Here is a 9448-nt window from a genome sequence, read left to right on the forward strand (position 1 = left end):
AACCTGGTGATTCACAGACCTGTACCCCTGGGGATAAAAATATATGTCTATAAAAATAAAAAATTATAAAATTAAAAAAAAGTTAAAGAAAGGCAAATATTAAAAATTCCTTTAAAATGAGTAATAGCTTATTTTAACTTGCTATTCATTTATACCACATCACCAACAAAATCACCATAGGCTTCTAAGAACATCCTTGTGAAATGGAAAGATCTTTATTTGCCTCACTAAGTTTCAGGAAAGATGGCCTAATTACAGCTTAATACCATTCATAGTTTGATGTTATAAATGCAGTTGTGTGCTATTTTATACATATCTATATCCATTAAGTATAATCTCTCTCTGAACTAAACAATATCTAAAACACTACTCTGGCTGAAAAAATTGTGGTCTGAGAATAAAGTGGGTGTTAATAAGAATTGATCTAGGCAAGGAGATGCATATCGGTGGATAAATAACATACATGCTTTCATTATTTGGTAAATGTAATAGACGTATAGTTTTTTGCAAACAACGGAATTTTCAAGAGAAGCAAAAATCTTGGTTACTATCTTCATGTCACTGAGAACACTCTGAAGGTTTCATACTAACCTATTTAACAATATTATGCAACAAATACAAAGAAACTCTTTAAATTCTCAAAACAAAGATTCTAGAAATATGACAGTGTTATCACACTTTTATCTTTAGCATTTATTTGACCAAACAAAATATCTTGTTCCTGGGAGCATGGACTTATTACAAGAGAAAGGAATCAGAAGTCTGAGAGACCCAGATTTAATTCCCCAGTTTAGCTGTCTTCTCAGGCAAGTTGTCAACCTCTCTGTCTCCCTTTCCTCTTGTGCAACCTGAGTAAGATAACTGCTTGGGGAAGAGAGTTGCAAAGATTATACCTCTGAAGAGCCTACCTCATACACTAGCAATAGTAAACCCTAGTTGGGGCTCCAACAATTTCCGTCCTCTTTTCCCAAATGACCATTCAAAAACCCTCTGCATTTCGAACTGAATTTCTAGCTGCAAACCATTCAAAGTGAAAAACGTTATAGCTGATTCATGTTCTAAAATCTGAAATGGGTCTTTAAAAGCCCCTCATATCTAAATGATCTGAAGCAATATTATTTCAATAAGTTCCATAAAGTTCTCTTAAAATTTGTTATATTTTACAACCCAATTAGCTATGTCTTTAAATATATATAAAAGTGCTGGTTCAAAATCAAGATGCTGGTCAAACAGAAATGTAGCTGAACCCCTTAATTCAGGCATATAGTGTAACAAAACTGCCTGCAGTACAATAAAGTCAGCAAAGTAAACACTAGAAGGAGATAGTCGGCCTTGTTGTCTCTGTTAAACATGTCAAAGTGCTACATCTGAAAATATTTGAAAAATCTGTCTATTTTCCATCTGTTATATTTCTCAGAGGATGACTGAAAGTTCATGTGAAAGTTCACTGTAAGTTCAAATATGTCATATGAGGTCATTTGCAGGGTAAAGGTTCACTGGGAGTTTATTATTATTTTTTTAAAGACTGAAGGGGAAAAAGAATAAATAGACTAATTGAAGCTACTTTATATTGCATTATGATCACTGTGTTTTTAAGCATCATTAGTAGAAAGTATAAATTTTAAAAGGCCATGTGCGTGCTCAATGGCAGTAACAATAATTGTAAGGGAAGTGCCTAAGATAGTACCCTTGGGATTCTTCTTAGAGAAGAGGCTATAGATCAGTTTTTGTTGTTCTACATGTCATTTTAAGTACAATTTACATTGTATTGAATAATTTGTTTAAACCACATATATATATAAAAATAGTTCACAGGGGTTCCTGGGTAGCTCAGTCAGTTAACCATCTGCCTTTGGCTCAGGTCACGATCTTAGGGTCCTGGGATGGAGCCCCGCATCCAGCTCTCTGTACAATGGGAAGCCTGCTTCTCCCTCTTTCTCTGCTGCTCCGACTTGTGCTTTCTCTCTCTCAAATAAATAAATAAATAAAATTAAAAACAGTACACAGAGACAGAAAAAAGAAACATCAAAATAATAAATAAATATAGTCTTACTGTATCTGAATAGGTATGGTTTTTAATTTGTAATTGGTTAAGAATGCTGTTTGAGGTATACCATTTGCGGGCTGCTTATATCATAAGCAAGAAGCCAAGAAAAATATGTCATTTGGAACAAAATGACTAAGTCATTGAAAAGAAATCTAAACCAAATGGACATTAGTCAATTTTATCTGAATTGCTGAAGCAAAAATTAAGATTTGGATAAAATCTTCATATTTTAAAAATGCTTAGAAGAATATAATAATAATTACAATTATAATAATATAATTATAATAATATAATTTTCACAGAAAGCAACAGTGAACATATGTATGTATGTTCAAATATATATGAAATTTAGGACATAACTTCTGGGCTCACCAATTTAAAAAATTTTCTTTCTCTAACATACTGAAACATACTAGAGTTCAACAAAGTATTCCAAATATATTGAGTAAAGGTGTATTCCACTCTTTCCCGTCAAATGCATGTCCTCAGCTTCACAATATAACCTGCAGTCTGCACTTTGCTCCTTAAAATGAAAAGCATATTTGTTTCTCTCCAGCATGTGCATATTCTCTTCATGATGTATTGTCAACTGGTTTTAATGGGCCACAGCTTTTATTCACAGCATTAAAATATATACATGTTAGACATATATATGTATCTAATGAAATTAACTTTTTCAGCTGTTAAAGAAGGAAAGGTAGGGCACCTGGGTGGCTCAGTTGGTTAGCATCTGCCTTGGTCATGATCCCAGGGTTCGGGGATAGATCCCAGCATCCGGCTCCCTGCTCAGTGAGGAATTTGCCTCTCCCTCTACTCCTCCCTCCAACACTCGTGTCTGTGTGTGTGTGCGCGCACACGTGCGTGCACAGATACTCTCTTTCTCTCTCTCTCTCTCAAATAAATAAAATCTTAAAAAAAAAAAAAAAGAAAGAAAGGAAAGAAATTCCGAGTGGAGAGAGGAGAAAATGGTTGAGAAATGACTATAGTGGGGGGAGTAGGGCAGATCAGTGTCTTCCTTGACCATTATTTGACACTCTCTAATCACAGCTTTCCATCTTAGAAGTTATCTTCTTCCTCCCAGTATCTCTGGCTTAGATGGGTAAGAATCTGAACACTCTCTCCACTCTTCTCAAATTTCATCTCACCTTCTTGAGATTCCCTGATTGTCCTGTGGCGGTTCTCTTCCCACTCCAAGCCACCTCATCCTTTCCCAAGACCTCAACTATCACCTCTCTCAGACTGTCAAGGAAAACTTTAAGTCTTTCCCTCACATACCCCCAAGCTGTTTTCAACTGCTGATATGTTCCATGCACACAAAAAACTAAATGAAATGCTACTTCTACCTATGTTACTACCATTATTACTATTATTACTAACACTAGCATCACTGCTACTGCTGCCTCACTGCTATTAATACTACCATTATTACTGTGTCTCCTGAGTACCATTCACTGTGTTTACTGTGTGTCAGGCACTGGATTCAGCCCTTACCAACAGCAACCTAGTATAGTAATCTTTACAACAACCAATAATACCTACTCGTAGGGTATTATTATCCTTATTTTATACTCAAGGAACCCAACAAGACTCAGGACTACATTACTGTAACAGAGAGGTGCAACACATGTTCAAATAAAATTATAGCATGCTTCTACTCTTGTGTTAACACAATTTATCTTTCATTAGTCTCCAAATAGATGATAAACACTGAAGTATAAAACAATAAGATAATGAACATTTTATTGAAAAATTACTGTATTTTTTCATACTGTTCTAAGTGCTTTATTCACTCCCCTTCTGTAATAACCCCATTTTCCTTACTCTACAGATGAGTGAAACTGAGGAACATAGAGGTTGAATAACTTGTCCCATCTCACAGAGCTGGTAAGTGGTAGAACAAGGATTCCAGGCAATGTCTCGAAAGTTTATGCTTTTTAATTGCTATTCTGGGCTAAGGGATATATCCAATAAACTTGTACAAATGCAAAGATCCATGCCCTCAAAGAGTTTACTATCTGGTTGAACAGGAGGTCAGATTTCTGGCATATTAACTATCTGTTTTATAGTTGCAAAGCTGTTACACTGGAAACCAACTATAAGACTTTATAATTCACATAGTCTTCAGAAACCAGAGAAGATTCTATGAGTCCTCAGAATCTACAGAAGAAAACTAGCAAATTTGGATGAACACAAAATGAAGATTAAGGATATTACGGAGTGAAAACTGACCTTGTTGGTTATTGCTGAGATAAGGGAGACATGGAAGAGAACCAAGATCACCTGAGTCTATGTCAGTGGGAGACTGACCACATCACCATCAAAAATATACAAGTCTTGGGGCGCCTGGGTGGCTCAGAGGGTTAAGCCTCTGCCTTCAGCTCAGGTCATGGTCCCAGGGTCCTGGGATCGAGTCCCACATTGGGCTCTCTGCTCAGAAGGAGCCTACTTCTTTCTCTCCCTCTGCCTTTCATTCCCTCTGTTTGTGCTCTCTCTCTCTCTGGCAAATAAATAAAATCTCTAAAAAATATATATACAAGTCTTAAATAGAGGCTGATGAATTTTTTTTATATTTTTATTTTTTAATTTTTTTAACAAGTTTTTTAAAAGTTTTATTTATTTATTTGACAGACAGAGATCACAAGTAGGCAGAGAGGCAGAGAGAGAGAGAGAGAGAGGAGGAAGCAGGCTCCCTGCTGAGCAGAGAGCCCAATGCAGGACTCAATCCCGGGACCCGGAGATCATGACCTGAGCCGAAGGCAGCAGCTTAACTCACTGAGCCACGCAGGGCCCCAGAGGCTGATTAATTTTGAGGTAAGAATAAAATTATAGATAAAAACAAATCTATGTGGATAAGTCATCTGCTCCCAAGTAAGAGTAACCACTGTAAAAACAGATGGTCATTCTGAGAGATAAAATACAGAGGTATAAGAGCGAAAGCCTGAGGACATATTTCCCATTGGTGCTACAGCCCTCATGTACTTATTGCTTCTTACTCATCTGGTACCATATGACAGACAAGGAGGAGAAGGAAAAGTTAGAAAGAAGAATATGTAGCACCTGCCTGGCTCTGGAAAAGGATCAGAAAAAGAATGGGAAACAAGGCTAGAAAGACCACTGTCTAATTTGAGAAGGGTCTAGAATCTCATCTAGACAAAGGCCTATGTTCTGTAAGCTTCATACTGGTCAGCTGGCTCATGCTGTAGGAGCTTCTTGGAGTCGAGACCAAGAACTTTCTCCCAACAGAGCCCGGATGGAATGTGGTCCTGGTATTCCAAAGTTCCACTACATTTAGTACACTGAATTCTTAAAGAGAAAGACTCTATTTCTATTTTAGGTACTATTGCATTTTCCTAGGACCGTACCTAGCAAAGTACCAGAATCTGTGACTTCCTCAAATTTTGCAATAGAAATTTATTGTCTCAGTTCTAGAGGCTAGAAGTTTGAAATCAAGGTGTAGACAAGCAGGGCCATGTTGTCTTTGAGCTCAATGGGAGAATCCTTCCTCTCCTTTTGTAGCTTCTGGTATTTTGACAGCAATCTTTGGTGTTCCTTGGTTTGTAGATGCAATCCTGTATTTATGTGCTATTCTGTGTGTCTTTATGTTGTCTTCGCTCTGTGCATGTCTTTCTCTCTGTCCGAATTTCTACCCTTTTTTATAAGAACATCAATCCTATTGAATTAGGCCCACCCTCATGATATCATTTTAACTTGATTATCTCTGTAGAGACCCTATCTCAAAATAAGGTAACATCCTAAGGTCCTGGGGGTTAAGAATTTGAACCTATCTTTGGGGGACACAACTCATAACAGGTACAAAGTTTAGCCTAATAATAAATCAGAGACCATGAAAATAGGAATATTAAATATTGTACATTTTCTTATGGAAGTACAATTTTTAAGGTGCCATAAAGAATTCTCCTGAAACTTAGCTCTGGATCATAATAAGATAATGATGGCAAGGACATAAATTTTGTGTCTCATAATACAAAAACAGTACATAATGAAAATAAAGAAACAATATAAATTTTAAAAAGAACAATAATGAAGTGCAGTTCAATAAACACATAATAAAATTTCTAGAACATAGCTACTATATGCCATGCTATATAAACTTTCCTACTAGTCTGGCATCAAATGTTAATCTATGAATTTTTCATCACTACTCTGAGCACCCCATTCAGTGAGGCGGCCTGTAAAAAAAACAAAAATGACAATTACTATGGTAAGCAAAATTTTCAATACCCACCCAAATATAAAATCAAACTTTATTTTTCAGAAGTATTATCATAAAAGTGGGGGAAAAAAACTTGATGACTTTACATGGATGCCATTTTGTTTTTGTTTGTTTTAATAAAGTAAGCCAATGATGCAGAAAGGCTAGCTTGGAATAACAGAAAAAAAAAAAATACGGGTCTAAGAATCATGGGAGGGGCACTTCAATGTCTCAGTCGGTTAAGCTCAGCCTTTGGCTCAGGTCATGATTCCAGGGTCCTGGGGTAGAGTCCCTTGCTCAGCAGGAAGCCAGCTTTTTCCTTTCCCTCCACTGCTTCCCCTGCTTGTGCGCTCGCTCTCTCTCTCTCTCTCTCTCTGTGTCAAATAAATAAATATATAAATAAAATCTTTAAGAATCACAGAAATGTAGGCTAAATGATAAGCTTTAAGCAAAATGGGGTTAATGCATTATCCAGTGCGGTTGTGAGAAATGACTGAGATAAAAACATGTGTAAAAGCACCATGAAAATTGCAAAGTGCTTCAACGGTAGGTTATTATCAGATGTGAAGTGTGACATGAAGTTGTCATTACGTTATTTATAGAATAGGAGAGAAAATTTGTAAAGTATGACTATCCTAATTTGATAAGTTAATGGACTAAAAGTTATCAATAAATCTATTACCTAAAACTCACTCTTCAAGAATCTAGAAGACCTGAAGCTCTTTATGAAGTTAAGAGCTGTAATCAATATGGGATAATAAAATGCTTTGAGTTTTAGGTGTTTAGCTTGTGTGAATCCAGCTTGTGTAAATACTTAACTCACACTGTAACTTTGGGCAAATTATGTAACCCTTTGTATATCAATTTCCTCATCTCTCAAATGCAAACAACAACCTCTGCCTAATAAACAAATGGTAGAATTTAAAAAATTGTGAAGTGCTTATCACATAGTAGGCATTCAACAAATGATGGTTACTTTGTTTCATAAAATGTCTTGAATCTTTGTATAAGACATATTTCTTTAGCTTTAAAACTCTGCACTATTAAAGAAATGCAATTGGTGTACCTAAGTGGCTCAGTTGGTTAAGTGTCTGCCTTCAGCTCAAATCATGATCCTGGCATCCTGGGATCAAGCCCCACATCAGGCTCCATGCTCAGCAGACAGCCTGCTTCTCCCTCTGCCTGCTGCTTCTCCCCTGCTTGTGCTTTTTCTTTCTCTGTGTCAAATAAATAAAATAAAATAAATAAAATGTCTAAAAAAAACCCAAAAGAAATGCAATTATGTTCCATTTAAAATTTAAGATGACCTACCAGACACATATATCTTAATTTCTGAAAAGCTTAAGTAAATTTTACTATCGTGTAGTTAAAGAGTAAAATTATTACTAGTATTATTATTAGACTTACCTTCCAGACACTAATAATTCAAAGCCATTGATTTTCCAACCAAACTATGAGGGGAAAAAACCTACAAAAATTAATTACTTATTTTATAGTGCATCCATTTATAGGTAGAATCTTCACATAGTATGTGTTTGAGATAAAGTAATTGATTCCCTACTTAATCTAAAGTACAATTCAAGATCACTGCATAGATTCAAATAAAAAAATTATACAAAGAAAAAAACAAAAACCTCTCTTAAAAACGTGGAAGTAGGAATTTTTCTTTGGACAAGATGGAATAACCTGGACCCAATTTATACTACAACATGAAACAACAACAACAACAACAACAAAAAACAAAAAAGCAGACAAAAAATATGAAACTATAGTATTCAAGACACTAGACATCAGGCAATGAAGAATAGTGTTCCCAATGAGATGTAAAACAAATGAGATGAGACTATGACTGAGTTTCCAGGCTACACACACTGCCAGGGAAACCTGGCAGATTCCGAGTTGAAATCTGAAAAATCTGTACAGACAGAGAACTCCAGATCTCTGCATAGGGCCTCTCTTGAGCACCCAGCTGAGAACCAGCCACGCATGAACCTGAAAAAGCTACGTAGTGTGGCAATAGTGATTGTTCTCATTAGCAGTCTGGAAAAATCATATTATTCATAGGAAAAATCGGTAGAGTATTCAGAAAGACTTGCCTCAATAGTAGGAAATAATTGGGCCTAGACTAGATGTTGCTCTGGTCCTGTTTAACAAATCTTAAAAGCAAGACCAAAGTAACTTACGATTTCAAAGTAACTTACCATATTATAATAAAATTATTTACAGGAGTACAAAAATATCCAGCAACCATCAAAGTAAGTTTACAATGTCAGACATCCAATCCAAAATTACCAGGCATACAAAAAATCAGGAGAAGATGATCCACATTGAGAGAAAAATCTGTCCATTAAAATACACCTACATCAGACACAGATGTTAAAATTAGCAAACAAAGACACCGAAACCATTACTATAACTGTATTCCATATGCCAAAAAACACAAAAAACAGATCTCAAGCCCAAACACAAAAATGATCTGAATTTGTACTTCTAAAGAAAACTACAAGCCTGAGATGAATAAAACACAACATAAATAATGCAGAAAAGATTAGTTAACGTTAAGACCTAGCAATAGAAACTATCCAAAAACTTAATAGAAAAAGAATTTTTAAAATGAAGACACCATCAGTGAGCTTCTGAAAACTAAGTGACATAATGTATATAGAATTGGAGTCCCACTAAAGGGAGAGGGTCATGGAAAGTATTTGAAGAAATAAAGGTTAAAAATATTTTCAAGTGTGACAAGACTATAAATTCACAGCTGCAAGAAGATCACAAACACCAAGGAGAAGAAACATGAAGAAAAGGCACATTGTAATATAATTACTCAAAACCAATGGTAAAGAGAAAATCTTAAAAGTAGACAAAGGAGCTGGGGTGCCTGGGCGGCTTAGGCAGTTAAGCATCTGCCTTTGGCTTGGGTATGATCTCAGAGTCTTGGGATCTAGCCCCTCATCAGTCTCCCTGCTCTTTGGGGAGTCTGCTTCCTGCTCTCCCTCTGCCCCCACCCCCACTTGTGCTTGCTCTCTCTCTCCAAATAAATAAAATCTTTAAAAAAAAAAAAAGGAGCAGGGACGCCTGGGTGGCTCAGTTGGTTAAGCAGCTGCCTTCGGCTCAGATCATGATCCCAGCGTCCTGAGATCGAGTCCCACATCGGGCTCCTTGCTCCGCAGGGAGCCTGCTTCTAT

At 36.3% G+C, this 9448-nt stretch overlaps 1 pseudogene; it reads right to left on the reverse strand.

Annotated features, from left to right (window-relative positions):
• The window catches only part of LOC132000948 (glyceraldehyde-3-phosphate dehydrogenase-like), a 65055-nt pseudogene that overhangs the window by 33001 nt on the left and 22606 nt on the right, over positions 1 to 9448 (reverse strand).

Source organism: Mustela nigripes, chromosome 1 (genome assembly GCF_022355385.1).
Source record: "Mustela nigripes isolate SB6536 chromosome 1, MUSNIG.SB6536, whole genome shotgun sequence".
In the NCBI taxonomy this organism is placed as follows: domain Eukaryota; kingdom Metazoa; phylum Chordata; class Mammalia; order Carnivora; family Mustelidae; genus Mustela; species Mustela nigripes.